The 15,127-nt window shown below is 42.7% G+C and overlaps 1 protein-coding gene across 5 annotated transcripts in view; it reads right to left on the reverse strand.

Annotated features, from left to right (window-relative positions):
- Positions 1 to 15,127, reverse strand: part of ZNF776 (zinc finger protein 776) — a 39,183-nt gene that overhangs the window by 14,221 nt on the left and 9,835 nt on the right. For all 5 annotated transcript variants that reach the window (XR_005243187.2, XM_073015839.1, XM_073015840.1 and 2 more), the window contains one exon: positions 1,058 to 1,176. The gene's annotated coding sequence lies outside the window, so the exon portion shown is untranslated. Of the gene's footprint in view, positions 1 to 1,057; positions 1,177 to 15,127 lie in introns of those variants that run through there.

Raw genomic sequence — 15,127 nt, forward strand, 5'->3', positions numbered from 1 at the left:
AAAATACAAAAAAATAGCCAGGCAAGGTGGTGGGCGCCTGTAGTCCCAGCTACTCCGGAGGCTGAGGCAGGAGAATGGCGTAAACCCGCGAGGCGGAGCTTGCAGTGAGCTGAGATCCGGCCACTGAACTCCAGCCTGGGCGACAGAGCTAGACTCCGTCTCAAAAAAAAAAAAAAAAAAAAAAAACCTATCACTTTGGGAGGTTGAGGTGGGTGGATCACAAGGTCAGGAGTTCAAGATCAGCCTGGCCAACATAGTGAAACCTGTCTTTACTAAAAATACAAAAATTAGCTAGGCATGGTGGTGCATGCCTATAGTCTCAGCTACTTGGGAGGTTGAGGCAGGAGAATCACTTGAACCTGGGAAGCAGAGGTTGCAGTGAGCCGAGATTGCACTACTGTACTCCAGCCTGGGTGACAGAATGAGACTGCATCTCAAAAACAAAACAAAACAAAACCAAAAATTAGCCAGGCATGATAGCGTGCACCTGTCATCCCAGCTAGAGGCTGAGGCAGGAGAATCTCTTGAACCCGGCAGGTGGAGGTTGCAGTGAGCTGAGATTGCTCCACTGCACTCCAGCCTGGGCAACAGAGTGAGACTCCACCTTAACAAAAAACAACAACAAGAGAAGATACCTGTGTAACAAACCTGCCCATTCTGCACATGTATTCCTTTTTTTTTTTTTAGAAGAAATAAAAGATAAAAATAAAAATAAAAAATTTTTAGAATTATAGAATAATTACGTAGTGATTTGATTTAATGGTGGTGACAGAAATAGATCTGTTGAGGCCAGGGGCAGTGGCTCATGCCTGTAATTCCAATGCTTAGGAGCCCAGGGAGAGAGGGTCACAGTGCTCCAACCTGGGTACCAGAACCAGACCCTGTCTCTAAAAAAGAAAGAAGGCCAGGCATTGTGGCTCATGCTTGTAATCCCAGCACTTTGAGAGGCCGAGACGGGTGGATCACGAGGTCAGGAGTTCGAGGCCAGCTTGGCCAACATGGTGAAACCCTGTCTCTACTAAAAATACAAAAATTAGCCAGGCATGGTGGCACATACCTGTAATCTCAGTTACTCAGGAGGCTGAGGTAGGAGAATTGCTTGAATCCAGGAGGCAGAGGTTGCAGTGAGCCGAGATCGTGTCATTGCACTCCAACCTAGGCGGCAAGGGCAAAACTCTGTTTCAAAAAAAAAAAAAGAAAAGAAAAAGAAAAAAGAAATAGAGCTGTTGCAACATTAGTGGATGGTAAAAATAAACAAATAAATTAAATAAATAAATAAAATTTTAAAAATTAAATCTTTATAAAACTTTTAGTAGTGATATCTAAGGAGAGATAGAATTAAGATCAGTATATGATTAGGATGATCACTCTGATAGTTTTGTCTCTAAAATAGAGATTCGTCTTCATTCTTGAGAGTATTGAGCAATACCAGTGTGGATGGAAACAATAAAGCAGATATTTAAGGTAGGCAGAAATGTAAACATAAACAGAGAAGCCAAGGTTTGCACTATAATACTTGTGTCTGCACATATATTTGTTATTCTGTGTTGTGTGTTCCACTATAGTCCTATATAAGTTGTTAATCTTAGTGAAAATGATAGCAGCAGCAGGTAGACAAATCCTAGGCAGACAGGGGCAGATTCCTGGTGAAACCAGACCTTCAAGCCAAGGACAGTTTAAAGCCTAGCTACAATCCAGGATAAATCCATGGACCAGATTGAGAACCTTTCTTCCTGTCTGGCACACTTTCCTCTGTTACCCACCCTTCACCTATTTTACATATGCCTACCCTTCCCTAATTGGTTATTTACACTGTTGTGCCCACCTCTGAGTGCTGACTTTGTTTTAACCTTTTTTGCATACTCACAAACCAATCAGCATATACTCCCCCATTCTGAACACATACAAGTCTAGGACACTGCCACACTGGGGAACTGCCTGCCTTCGAGTGGGGAAGTCTACTTCAGGTAGGGGCCACCCACTTGGGGTTCACTTTCTGCTGACAGCTGTTTCATCATTCAATAAAAACTCTTCTCCACCCTTCTCATCCTTCAGTTGTCCAGGTAACCTCACTCTTCTTTGACATGGGACAAGAACCTGGGACTTGCCGAACAGTGGGTGAAAAAGAAGCTGTAACGCAGGAGCACTCCTGTCCTCTGCTGGTGCCAGGCGACCACCCCATGCAACAGGAAGTGGTAGTAGGGACAGACCAGCCCAGTAGCCATGGGTCAAAGTGAGTCAACAGGAACAAATGAGCAGAAGCCCCCTCAGCCACAGAAGTTTCTGGCTGGCAAAGAGGCACCGAAAAAAAACCCTGCATCAAAAATAAACTAGGCCAGGTGCAGTGGCTCATGCCTATAATCCCAGCACTTTGGGAGGCCATGGCAAGTAGATTACTTGAGGTCAGGAGTTTGAGACCAGCCTGGCCAACATGGTACAACCCCATCTCTACTAAAAATACAAAAATTAGCTGGGTGTGGTGGCAGGTGCCTATAATCCCAGCTACTCAGGAGGCTGAGGAAGGAGAATTGCTTGAATCCAGGAGGCAGAGGTTGCAGTGAGCCGAGATTGTGCCACTGAACGCCAGCCTGGACGACAGAGCAAGACCTCATCTTAAAAATAATAATAATAATAAAATAATAGCTGGGCGCGGTGGCTCACGCCTGTAATCCCAGTACTTTGGGAGCCTGAGGCAGGTGGATCACAAGGTCAGGAGATCGAGACCATCCTGGCTAACATGGTGAAACCCCATCTCTACTAAAAATACAAAAAAATTGCCAGGCATAGTGGCATGCGCCTGTAGTCCCAGCTACTCAGGAGGCTGAGACAAGAGAATTGATTAAACTCGGGAGGTGGAGGTTGCAGTGAGCTGAGATCGCACCACTGCACTCCAGCCTGGGTGACAGAGTGAGACTCCATCTCAAAAAAATACAATACAATACAATACAATACAATACAATACAGTTAGACTTTGCCTACAGATATGCAATTTTGTTTTCTCAGTTGACTATTTCTTAGACATGCTGGCCATGGTGGCATGTGCCTGTCATAACAGCTGCTTGGAAGACTGAGGTATGGGGATCACCTGAGCCTAAGGGTTCAAGTGTAGCCTGGGTAACATAACAAGACTCAATCTCTCTAAAGAAAAAGAAAATAACTCCCACCCCCACACATAAACTTGGCAGGCATGATGGCTCACAGGTGTAATCCCATAACATTGGGAGGCCAAGAGATCAAGACCGCCCTTGTCACGATATTGAGACCCTGTCTCTTCCAAAAAAATAAAAGTAAAAATAAATTATCAGGCTGTAGTGGTGCACATTTGTAGTCCCAGCTACATGGGAGGCTGAGGCAGGAGGACAGCTTGATCCCGTAAGGTCAAGACTACAGTGAGTTACGATCGTGTCACTCCATTTTGGCCTGTGAGACAGAGTGAGACTTTGTCTCTAAAACAAACAAACAAACCAAAAAACCCATCATGCCAGACAATCTAATATCTCCTTATGTCCACATGTAGTAGAACTAAACACACCTGGTTTTAGACTGCTTTGCATTTTATTTTATTCAAGATCCATGGTTGGCTAGCTGATGTGGGGATCTGGCCAGCCTACTGTTCTGTTGGTCCCTGCAAGTTTTCACCTCCAAAGTCGTGGAAAATTTCTTGGAGGCACTTGTGGATGTGTCTTGTCCACCTGCCTTCTCTCAGGTGTCCCATGGATTGAAAACCAGGAACAGGTAGTGCTGGCATAGTATTCTGAGGCTGCCGATGCCACTCCAATCCAGGAATCCCAGAATCATCATCTTTTGTGGTCTGCAGTGGGTTAGGCTTCAGTGTCTGGTGTTGAGTTGAGGAGGGAGCAGTTAGGATTCTTCACTGTGGCTATCTTGTATTCTGTGGTTAGGACAGAGATTGTCCTGACTGGTACCAGAAAAAAATAAGACTCCCAAACTGGTGCAACTGGAATAGATGACCCCTAGTTGCCTTTACGTCATTAACATATCATTATAACTCTAAAATTTCCTCCCCCCAAATGTAATCACTGCCATTTTGCATGCATGGGCTTTATGAAGAAGCATGTTTATGAACAGAGCTTGTGCATCTGGAGACCCACCTTGTACATGCTAACATTCCGCTCACGCAGTTGCTCAGTTCTTTTTTTTTTTTTTTTTTTTTTTTTGACAGAGTTTCACTCTTGTTGTCCAGGCTGGAGTGCAATGGCGTGATCTCGGCTCACCGCAACCCCCACCTCCCAGGTTCAAGCAATTCTCCTGCCTCAGCCTCCTGAGTAGCTGGGATTACAGGCATGCACCACCACGCCCAGCTAATTTTGTATTTTTAGTAGAGATAGGGTTTCTCCATGTTGGTCAGGCTGGTCTCAAACTCTCAACCTCAGGTGATCCACCCGTGTCAGCCTCCCAAAGTGCTGGGATTAAAGGCATGAGCTACCATGCCCGGCCGCTCAGTTCTTAAAAACCCCACGCCTTTTTCTTTTTTTCTTTTTGAGACGGAGTCTTGCCCTGTTGCCCAGGCTGGAGTGTAATGGCACGATCTCGGCTCACTGCAACCTCTGCCTCCTGGGTTCAAGTGATTCTCTTGGGTCAGCCTCCTATCTGGGATTACAGGCGCATGCCTCCACCCCCAGCTAATTTTTGTATTTTTAGTAGAGACGGAGTTTCACTATGTTGGCCAGGTTGGTCTCGAAATCGAACTTTAAAAAAAAAAAAAAAGCATGTTTAACATTCCAACTTTCATAATCCCGTCAACTTTTACTTTATGTTCTAGTCCCAGGACTCTTCTCTCCAGACCATTTTGCCCTGTCTTGTGCAGACATCTTCAGGTTCCCACCCAGGGTTCAGGTCAGGAGACTTTGGCCTTTTTCCCAAGTGCTACCTTGATTAACCAATCTAACCATCACCCTAGGCAATTCCAGGTGGGGTTTCTCATAGTATCTTTACCTTCTGGCTTTTAAAATTTATCCAAACTTCAGGAACTACAGCAACTTAGCTTAAGGCCCTTTAATGTTGGGGGATCGACAGGAACTTTCTTTGGTCTACCCAACCTTGAATAGTGTTATATTCAGACCTTTGTTTTAATCCCATCAGTTTTGATTTTATTCATCTAATAGCCATCCAAAGATTTCCACCATGCTGGGATGAGTATCATGAATTCCACCTTTTCTTTTACCTCTTAGTTTCATTCCTATCCATGTTTTCTTTATTTGTCTTACTTCTTTATAACCATTTAAAAATTTCTACCTTCCTGGAAGGAGCTATTTGATTCTCCCCTATACCTTTCATCATTTTCTTATTAATTATCCTAATGGTTTTATCAGCATCTGAAAGGCCCATAATAGGAAGCAAATTTGGTAAGATTGACTATAGCTCAATTTTGCAGCAATAAGTTTACATGAGGTGCCCAAGAAAATGGGGTTCCCCAAACCAAGACATTTACCATGACCTGGGTAATAAACATATTCAGTAGGTAAATATTCCTATCATCATAATGCCAGTGCCACATGGCTTGCATGGGAAGCATATTAAGCTGGTTCATCTAGGAAGTCCCACTTGGCATTTTTAGGGGGAGTCAGACAGTCCTGCTTTGCCAAGTAGACAGACTTTAGAGTAGCTTTTATCCACCCTCCCAGGCTGGCTGTTCCTTCAGGAATAAACTCCTGTGTGTGTGGATGATACATACCTATCTGCAATTGTTCAAGAGTGAGCTGTAGGTCCTATGTCAACCCAAACATGTTTTTCCACTCTGCATTATTTAAAACCAAAAATATTTACCCTAAATTAGTTACTCTCAGTATCCATGTTAGTAAAAGTTCCTCAGGAAGCTGACGATACCAGTCTATAAAATGAAACAATTCCTTCACACTATTGATATACAACTAGGCCTGTTCTGTCCATCTCACAGTATGCCAATCACTGAGATGACAGTCTTGCAGCAGAGAAAGCATGTATTCACAAGGCTGCCAAGTGCCGAGGTGGGAGAACAGTTCCCAAATCTGCTTCCTTGATGATGGGATTTAGAGATATTTATGGAATAAAGAAGCCTGTTGGCCATGCATGGTGGCCCACGCCTGCAATCCCAGCACTTTGGGAGGCCAAGCCAGGCAGATCACAAGGGCAGGAGTTCAAGACTAGCCTGGCCAACATGGTGAAACCCCGTCTCTGCTAAAAATACAAAAATTACCCAGGCGTGATGGGGGGGCACCTGTAATCCCAGCTACTCAGGACGCTGAGACAGAACTGCTTGAACTTGGGAGGCAGAGGTTGCAGTGAGCCAAGATGGCACCACTGCACTCCAGCCTGGGCGACATAGTGAGAATGTCTCAAAAAAAAAAAAAAAAAAAAAAAAAAAAATTGACTTGCTTTATCTCCAAAGTATGCCTGTATAAAGTTATTGATGCAAGTCCATATTGTACCTTTTGTAATGGATTTTTCCAAATACATACACAAATACAAAGGAGTATGTAAGTCCCATGAATTCTTCCTCAATGATCCATTTTTATTTATCATTGCATTGTGGTTTTTGACTTTTTTTTTCTTTTGATATGGAGTCTTGCTCTGTCACCCAGGCTGGAGTGCAGTGGTGCCATCTCGGCTCACTGTTAGCTCAGCCTCCCAAATAGCTGGGACTACAGGCGCCCGCCACCATGCCCAGCTAATTTTTTGTACTTTTAGTAGAGACAGGATTTCACTGTATTAGCCAGGATGGTCTCATCTGACCTGGTGATCTGCCTACCTCAGCCTCCCAAAGTGCTGGCGTGAGCCACTGCCCCGGGTCTTTTTTTTTATACTTTAAGTTCTAGGGTCATGTGCACAATGTGCAGGTTTGTTACATATGTATACATGTGCCATGTTGGTGTGCTGCACCCATTAACTCGTCATTTATATTAGGTATATCTCCTAATGCTATCCCTCCCCCCACTCTTTTTTTTTTAAGACAGAGTCTTGCTGTATCACCCAAGCTGGAGTGCAGTGATGTAATCTCAGCTTACTGCAACTTCCACCTCCTGGGTTCAAGCAATTCTCAGGGCTCAGCCTCCCAAGCAGCTGGGATTACAGTGCCCTTACGCTCAGCTTCTTTTTTTTTTTTTTTTTTTTTTTGAGATGGAGTTTCGCTGTTGCTGCTCAGTGTGAAGTGCTATGGCGCGACCTTGGCTCACCACAACCTCCGCCTCTTGGGTTCAAGCAATTCTCCTGCTTCAGCCTCCCGAAAAGGTGGGATTACAGGTATGCGCCACCCCGGCCGGCCTATTTTGTATTTTTTTTTTTTTTTAGTAGAGGTAGGATTTCTCCTGTCTACTAAAAACAAACAGGGTCAGGCTGGTCTCCAACTCCAGCCTGACTAACTGGCAAAACCCCATCTGTATCAAAAATACAAAAATTAGCCGGGCGTGGTCAGGGGCACCTGTAATCCCAGCTACTTGGGAGGCTGAGGCAGGAGAATCGCTTGAACCCAGGAGGCAGAGGTTGCAGGGACCAGAGATCCTGCCACTGCACTCCAGCCTGGATGACAAGAGCAAGACCCCATCTCAAAAAAAAAACAAAAAACAAAAAACAAAAACCACAATTTCTCATTTTGTTGAACACATTTGTATTGTTTTCTTTGTTTCAGTTTCACTTATTTCTGCTGTAATCTTTATTATTTTATTTTTCTTTTTTCTTTTTTTTTTTTTTTTTTGAGACAGAGTCTCACTCTGTTACCCAGGCTACAGTGCAGTGAGGCGATCTTGGCTCACTGCAACTTCCACCTCCTGGGTTCAAGCAATTATCCTGTCTCAGCCTCCTGAGTAGCTGGGACTACAGGCGCCTGCCCTATGCCTAATTTTCGTATTTTTAGTAGAGATGGGGTTTCACCTTGTTGGTCAGGCTGGTCTCGAACTCCTGACCTCAGGTGATCCACCTGCCTCAGCCTTCCAAAGTGTTGGGATTGCAGGCGTGAGCTACTGTGCGCAGCTATTTATTTTCTTCTACTCACTTTAAGTTTGGTTTGCTCTCACTTCTCTAATTCTTTAAGATGCATTATAAGGTTATTTAAAGTTTTTTGTTTTTTTTTTTACTTTTATAATGTAGGCACTTATAGCTATAAACATTCTCCTTAGTACTTCTTTTTCTGTATCCCACAGATTTTGGCATGCTGTGTTTCTATTATCATTTGTTTCAAAAAACTTTCCTTTTCTTTTTTTTTTTGAGATGGAGTCTCCCTCCATCATCCAGGCTGGAGTGCAGTGGTACAATCTCGGTTCACTGCCACCTCCACCTTCTGGGTTCAAGCAATTCTCCTGTCTCAGCCTCATGAGTAGCTGGGACTACAGGTGCCCGCCACCATGCCCGACTAATTTTTGTATTTTTAGTAGAGACAGGGTTTCACCTTGTTGATTAGGCTGGTCTCGAACTCCTGACCTCAGGTGATCCACCTGCCTTGGCCTCCCAAAGTGCTGGGATTACAGGCATGAGCCAATGCGCCTGGCCTCTAAAACTTTTCGATTTCTTTTCTTTTTTTTTTTTTTTTTTTTTTTTTTTTTTTTGAGACGGAGTCTTGCTCTGTCGCCCGGGCTGGAGTGCAGTGGCCGGATCTCAGCTCACTGCAAGCTCCGCCTCCCGGGTTTACGCCATTCTCCTGCCTCAGCCTCCCGAGTAGCGGGGACTACAGGCGCCCGCCACCTCGCCCAGCTAGTTTTTTTGTATTTTTTAGTAGAGACGGGGTTTCACTGTGTTAGCCAGGATGGTCTCGATCTCCTGACCTCGTGATCCGCCCGTCTCGACCTCCCAAAGTGCTGGGATTACAGGCTTGAGCCACCGCGCCCGGCCTCTTTTTTTTTTTTTTTGAGATGGAGTCTCACTCTGTCACCCAAGCTGGAGTGCAATGGCGCAATCTCCACTCACTGCAACCTCCGCCTCCTGGGTTCAAGCAATTCTCCTGCCTCAGCCTCCTGAATAGCTGGGATCACAAGTGCGTGCCACCACGCCCGACTAATTTTTGTATTTTTAGTAGAGACAGGGTTTCACCATGTTGGTTAGGGTGGCCTTTTTTTTTTTTTTAATACTTTAAGTTCTAGGGTACATGTACACAACGTGCAGGTTTATTACATATGTATACATGTGCCATGTTGGTGTGCTGCACCCATTAACTAGTCATTTACATTAGGTATATCTCCTAATGCTCTCCTGTCCCCCTCTCCCCAGTCAGGCTGGTCTTGAACTCCTGACCTCGTGATCCTCCTGGCTCGGCCTCCCGAAGTGCTGGGATTACAGGCATGAGCCACCATGCACAGCCCAACTTTTCAGTGTCTTAATTGACCCATTGGTCATTCAGAAGCTGACTATTTAATTTCCATGTGTTTGTAGCATTTTGAAAAGTCCACTTGTGCTTTTATTGCATTGTGGTCAGAGAAGATACTTGATACTATTTCAATCAAAAAATTTTCAAGTCATATTTTATGGCCTAACATATAGCATTTGAGAATGATCCACGTGCTGAGAAGAATATGTATTCTGAAGCTGTTGAATGAAATGTTCTATAAATATCTATTAGGTCCATTTGTTCTATAGTGCAGATTAAGTCCATTTCTGTCTGGAAGACCTGTTCAATGCTGAAAGTGGGGTGTTATCATCGTCAGCTATCATTGTGTTGGAGTGTATCTGTCTCTTTAGCTCTAATAATATTTGCTTTTATATCTGGGTGCTCCAGTGTTGGGTGTATATATATTTACAAAGGTTATGTCCTCTTGCTGAATTGATCCCTTTAGCATTATATATAATGACCTTATTTGTCTGTTTACAGTTTTTCTCTTGAAATCTATTTTTCTGATATGTGTGTAGTCATTCCTGCTATTTTTTGGTTTCCAGTGGCATGAAATATCTTTTTCCATTCCTTTTATTTTAATTTATGTGTGTCTTTATAGGTGAAGTGTGTTTCCTGTACACAACAGAGCATTGGGTCTTTGTTTTTATTCATTCAGCAACTCTGTGTATTTTGATTGGAGACTAGTCCATTTACATTCATCGTTATTATTATTAAGTAAGGATTTACTCCTGCCATGTTGTTTTGTGGTCTTCTCTTCCTTCCTGTCTTGCTTATTGTGAAGGTGATTTTCTCTGGTAGTATATTTTAATTTCTTTTTTAAAAAATTTTTGGTATCTGTTGTAGGTTTTTTGAATGGAGTTTACCATGAAGCTTCCATATAATATCTTATAACTCATTATTTTAAACTGATGACAACACTGATCACATAAACAAATAACAAGCAAAGAGAAAAACTAATAAAAACATTACACTTTAACTTTGTCCCTCAGCGTTTACATTTTTTATTTCTATGTATATCTTACTGTACTATGTCTTAAAAAGTTACTGTAATTGTTTTCCATAGGTTCATATTTTAGTCTTTCTACTCAAGATATGAGTTTACACATCACAATTACAGTGTTACCATATTTTTTTCTGTGTAGTTACTATTACCAGTGAGTTTCGTGCCTTCAGATGGTTTCTTATTGGTCATAAACATCCTTTTAGATTGCAGAACTCCCTGTAACTTTTCTTTTTTTTTTTTTTTTTTTTGAGACGGAGTCTCGCTCTGTTACCCAGGCTGGAGTGCGGTGGCCGGATCTCTGCTCACTGCAAGCTCTGCCTCCTGGGTTTACGCCATTCTCCTGCCTCAGCCTCCCGAGTAGCTGGGACTACAGGCGCTCGCCACCTCGCCCGGCTAGTTGTTTTTATATTGTTTTAGTAGAGACGGGGTTTCACCGTGTTAGCCAGGATGGTCTCGATCTCCTGACCTCGTGATCCGCCCGTCTCGGCCTCCCAAAGTGCTGGGATTATAGGCTTGAGCCACCGCGCCCGGCCAACTTTTCTTTTAAGACAAGTCTGGTGTTGACAAAAATCTTTCAGTTTTTGTTCATCCAGAATAGTTTTTATTTCTCTTTTATGTTTGAAGGATACTTTCAGCAGATACACTATTCTAGGATATAAGTTTTTTCCTTCAGCACTTTAAATCCATCATGCCACTCTCTCCTGGCCTATAAAATGTACACTGTGAAGTCTTCTACCAGGCATATTGGATCTCCTTTGTGTGTTGTTTCTGTTCTCTTGCTGCTTTTAGGATCATTTCTTTGTCCTTGACCTTTGGTAATTTGATTACTAAATGTCTTGAGGTAGTCTTCTTTGGGTTAAATCTGCTTGGTATCCTATAACCTTCTTGTACTTCAATATTGGTATCTTTCTCTTGGAAAGATATTCCTTCCTAATATCTTTGGGAAATTCTCTGATATTATCCCTTTGAATAAACTTAAAAAAAACTTTTATTTTAGGTTCAGGGGTTCATGGTCTGGTTTGCTATATAGGTAAATTGCATGTTGCAGGGGTTTGACGTACAATTTCATCATCTAGGTAACATGCATACTATTCAAAAGTTAGTTTTTCAATCCTTCTCCTCCCATCCTGTTGCAGGAAGTCAAGTAGACCCCTGTTGTGGGAAGTCAGGGACTCCGAACGGAGGGACAGGCTGGAGTTGTAGCAGAGGAACATAAATTGTGAAGATTTCATTTTAATATGGACATACAGCAGTTCCCAAAATTAATACTTTTATAATTTCTTATGCCTGTCTTTACTGCAATCTCTAAACATAAAACTGTGAAGATCTCATGGACATTTATCAGTTCCCAAATACTACTCTTATAATTTTTTTTTTTGTTTGTTTGTTTGTTTGTTTGTTTGTTTTGAGACGGAGTCTCGCTCTGTCGCCCAGGCTGGAGTGCAGTGGCCGGATCTCAGCTCACTGCAAGCTCCGCCTCCCGGGTTCTCGCCATTCTCCTGCCTCAGCCTCCCGAGTAGCTGGGACTATAGGCGCCCGCCACCTCGCCCGGCTAGTTTTTGTATTTTTTAGTAGAGACGGGGTTTCACTGTGTTAGCCAGGATGGTCTCAATCTCCTGACCTCGTGATCCGCCCGTCTCGGCCTCCCAAAGTGCTGGGATTACAGGCTTGAGCCACCGCGCCATGCCCGTCTTTACTTTAATTTCTTAATCCTGTTATCTTCGTAAGCTGAGAATGTACGTTGCCTCAGGGCCACTATTGTATAAATTGATTGTAAAACATGTGTTTGAACAATATGAAATCAGTGCACCTTGAAAAAGAACAAAATAACAGCGATTTTCAGGGAACAAGGGAAGATAACCATAAGGTCTGACTGCCTGTGGGGTCAGGCAGAATAGAGCCATATTTTTCTTCTTGCAGAGAGCCTTTAAAGGGACGTGCAAGTAGGAGAGATATTGCTGAATTATTTTCCTAGCAAGGAATATTAAGAATTAATACCCTGGGGAAGGAATGCATTCCTGGGGGGAGGTCTATAAATGGACTCTCTGGCAGTGTTTATCTTACGCAGTTGAGATAAGGACTGAAATACACCCTGGCCTCCTGCAGTACCCTCAGGCTTACTAGGATTGGGAAATTCCAGCCTGGTAAATTTTGGTCAGACCGGTTCTCTGCTCTCGAACCCTGTTTTCTCTTAAGATGTTTATCAAGACAATAAGTGCAAAGTGGAACATAGACCCTCATCAATAATTCTAATTTAGCCCTTGCCTTATGATCTTTGCTTTGCCCTTTGCCTTGTGATCTTTATTGCCCTTTTTTTTTTTTTTTTTTTTTTTTTTTGAGACGGAGTCTTTGCTCTGTTGCCCAGGCTGGAGTGCAGTGGCACGAACTCGGCTCACTACAAGCTCCGCCTCCCAGGTTTACGCCATTCTCCTGCCTCAGCCTCCCGAGTAGCTGGGACTACAGGCGCCCGCCACCTCACCCGGCTAGTTTTTTGTATTTTTTAGTAGAGACGGCGTTTCACCGTGTTCGCCAGGATGATCTCGATCTCCTGACCTTGTGATCCGCCCGTCTCAGCCTCCCAAAGTGCTGGGATTACAGGCGTGAGCCACCGCGCCCGGCCATTTATTGTCCTTTGAAGCATGTGATCTTTGTGACCTACTCCTTGTTCGTACATACCCTCTCCTTTTGAAATCCCTAATAAAAACTTGCTGGTTTTGCGATTCAGGGGACATCACGGACCTACCAATATGTGATGTCACCCCCAGAGGCCCAGCTGTAAAATTCCTCTCTTTGTACTCTTTCTCTTTATTTCTCAAGACCAGTTGACACTTAGGGAAAATAGAAAGAACCTACATGGAAATATTGGGGGCTGGTTCCCCCGACAGGGCCCGGTGTCTGTCTGTTGTTCCCTTCTTTGTGTCCATATGTACTCAATGTTTAGCGTCTACTTATAAGTGAGAACGTGTAGTATTTAGTTTTCTGTTCCTACATTAGTTAGTTTGTAATAATGGCCTTCAGCTTCATTCACGTTGCTGCAAAGGACACGATCTCATTGTTTTTTATGGCTGTATAGTATTTCATGGTGTATATGTACCACATTTTCATTATCCAGTCTCGTGTTGATGGACATTTATGTTGATTCCATGTCTTTGATATTGTGAACAGTGCTGCAATGAACATAGGTGTGCATGTCTTTATGGTAGAACAATCTATATTCCTTTGCACATATACCCAATAATGGGATTGTTGGATCAAATAGTAGTTGAGAAATCACTAAGCTACTTTCCACAATACTTGAACTAGTTTACATTCCCACCAGCAGTGCATAAGCATTCCCTTTTCTCCATAACCTCATGAGCATCTGTTATTTTTTTGATTTTTTAGTGATAGTCATTCTGACTGGTGCAAGATGGTGTCTCATTAGGGTTTTTTTGATTAGCATTTCTCCAATAATTAGTGATGTTGAACATTTTTTTTTAAATATGCTTGTTGGCTACATGAATGTCATCCTCTGAAAACTGTCTGTTCGTGTACTTTGCCTACTTTTTAATGGGGTTGTTTTTTGTTTGTAAATTTGTTTAGGTTCCTTATAGATGCTGGATAATAGATCTATGTCAGATTCATAGTTTATAAATATTTTTTCCCATTTGGTTGGTTGTCTATTTACTGTGTGGATAGTTTCTTTTGCTGTGCAGAAGGTCTTTAGTTTAAATAGGTCCCAACTGTCCATTTTTGTTTTTGTTGCAATTGCTTCTGGAGTCTTTGTCATGAATCACTGCCAGACCTTATGTCCAGAATAGTATTTCTTAGTTTTCTTTCTAGGGGGTTTATATGTTTAGGTTTTACATTTAATTCTTTAAACCATCCTGAGTTGATTTTTGTATACAGTGTAATGAAAGGGTCCAATTTCAATCTTCTGCATATGGCTAGCCATTTATTCCAGCACCATTTATTGAATAGGGAGTCCTTTCCCCATTGCTTGTTTTTGTAGAGTCTGTCAAAGATCAGATGGTTGTAGGTATGCAGCATTATTTCTGGGCTCTCTATTCTGTTCCATTGGTCTATGTGTCTGTTTTTATACCAATACAATTTTGTTTTCGTTACTGTAGCCTTGCAGTATTGTTTGAAATTGGGTACTGTGACACCTCCTGCTTTGTTCTTTTTGCCAAGGATCGCTTTGGCTATTTAAGCCTTTTATTGTTCCATATAAAATTTATTTATCTATTTATTTATTTAATCTAGAGACAGGGTCTCACTCTGCTGCCCACACTGGAGTGCAGTGGTGTGAAGTTGGCTCACTGCAACCTTGGCCTCCCAGGTTCAAGTGATTCTCCCACCTCAGCCTCCAGACTAGCTGGGACTACAGGTGTGCAGTACCATGCCAGGCTACTTCTTGTATTTTTTGGTAGAGACAGGGTTTCAACATGTTGGCCAGGCTGGTCTTGAACTCTGTTGCAGCAAGTCAGAGACCCCGAACGGAGGGACTGGCTGAGGCCGTGGCAGAAGAACATAAATTGTGAAGATTTCATGGACATTTATTAGTTCCCCAAATTAATACTTTTATAATTTCTTACACCTGTCTTTACTGCAATCGCTGAACATAAATTATGAAGATTTCATGGACACTTATCACTTCCCCAATCAATACCCTTGTGATTTCCCACGTCTGTCTTTAATCTCTTAATCCCATCATTTTTGTTAGCTGAGGAGGATGTATGTTGCCTCAGAATCCTGTGATGATTGCGTTAACTGCACAAATTGTTTGTAGAGCATGTGTGCTTGAACAATATGAAATCTGGACACCTTGA

This window comes from Chlorocebus sabaeus, chromosome 6 (genome assembly GCF_047675955.1).
Source record: "Chlorocebus sabaeus isolate Y175 chromosome 6, mChlSab1.0.hap1, whole genome shotgun sequence".
NCBI lineage: Eukaryota > Metazoa > Chordata > Mammalia > Primates > Cercopithecidae > Chlorocebus > Chlorocebus sabaeus.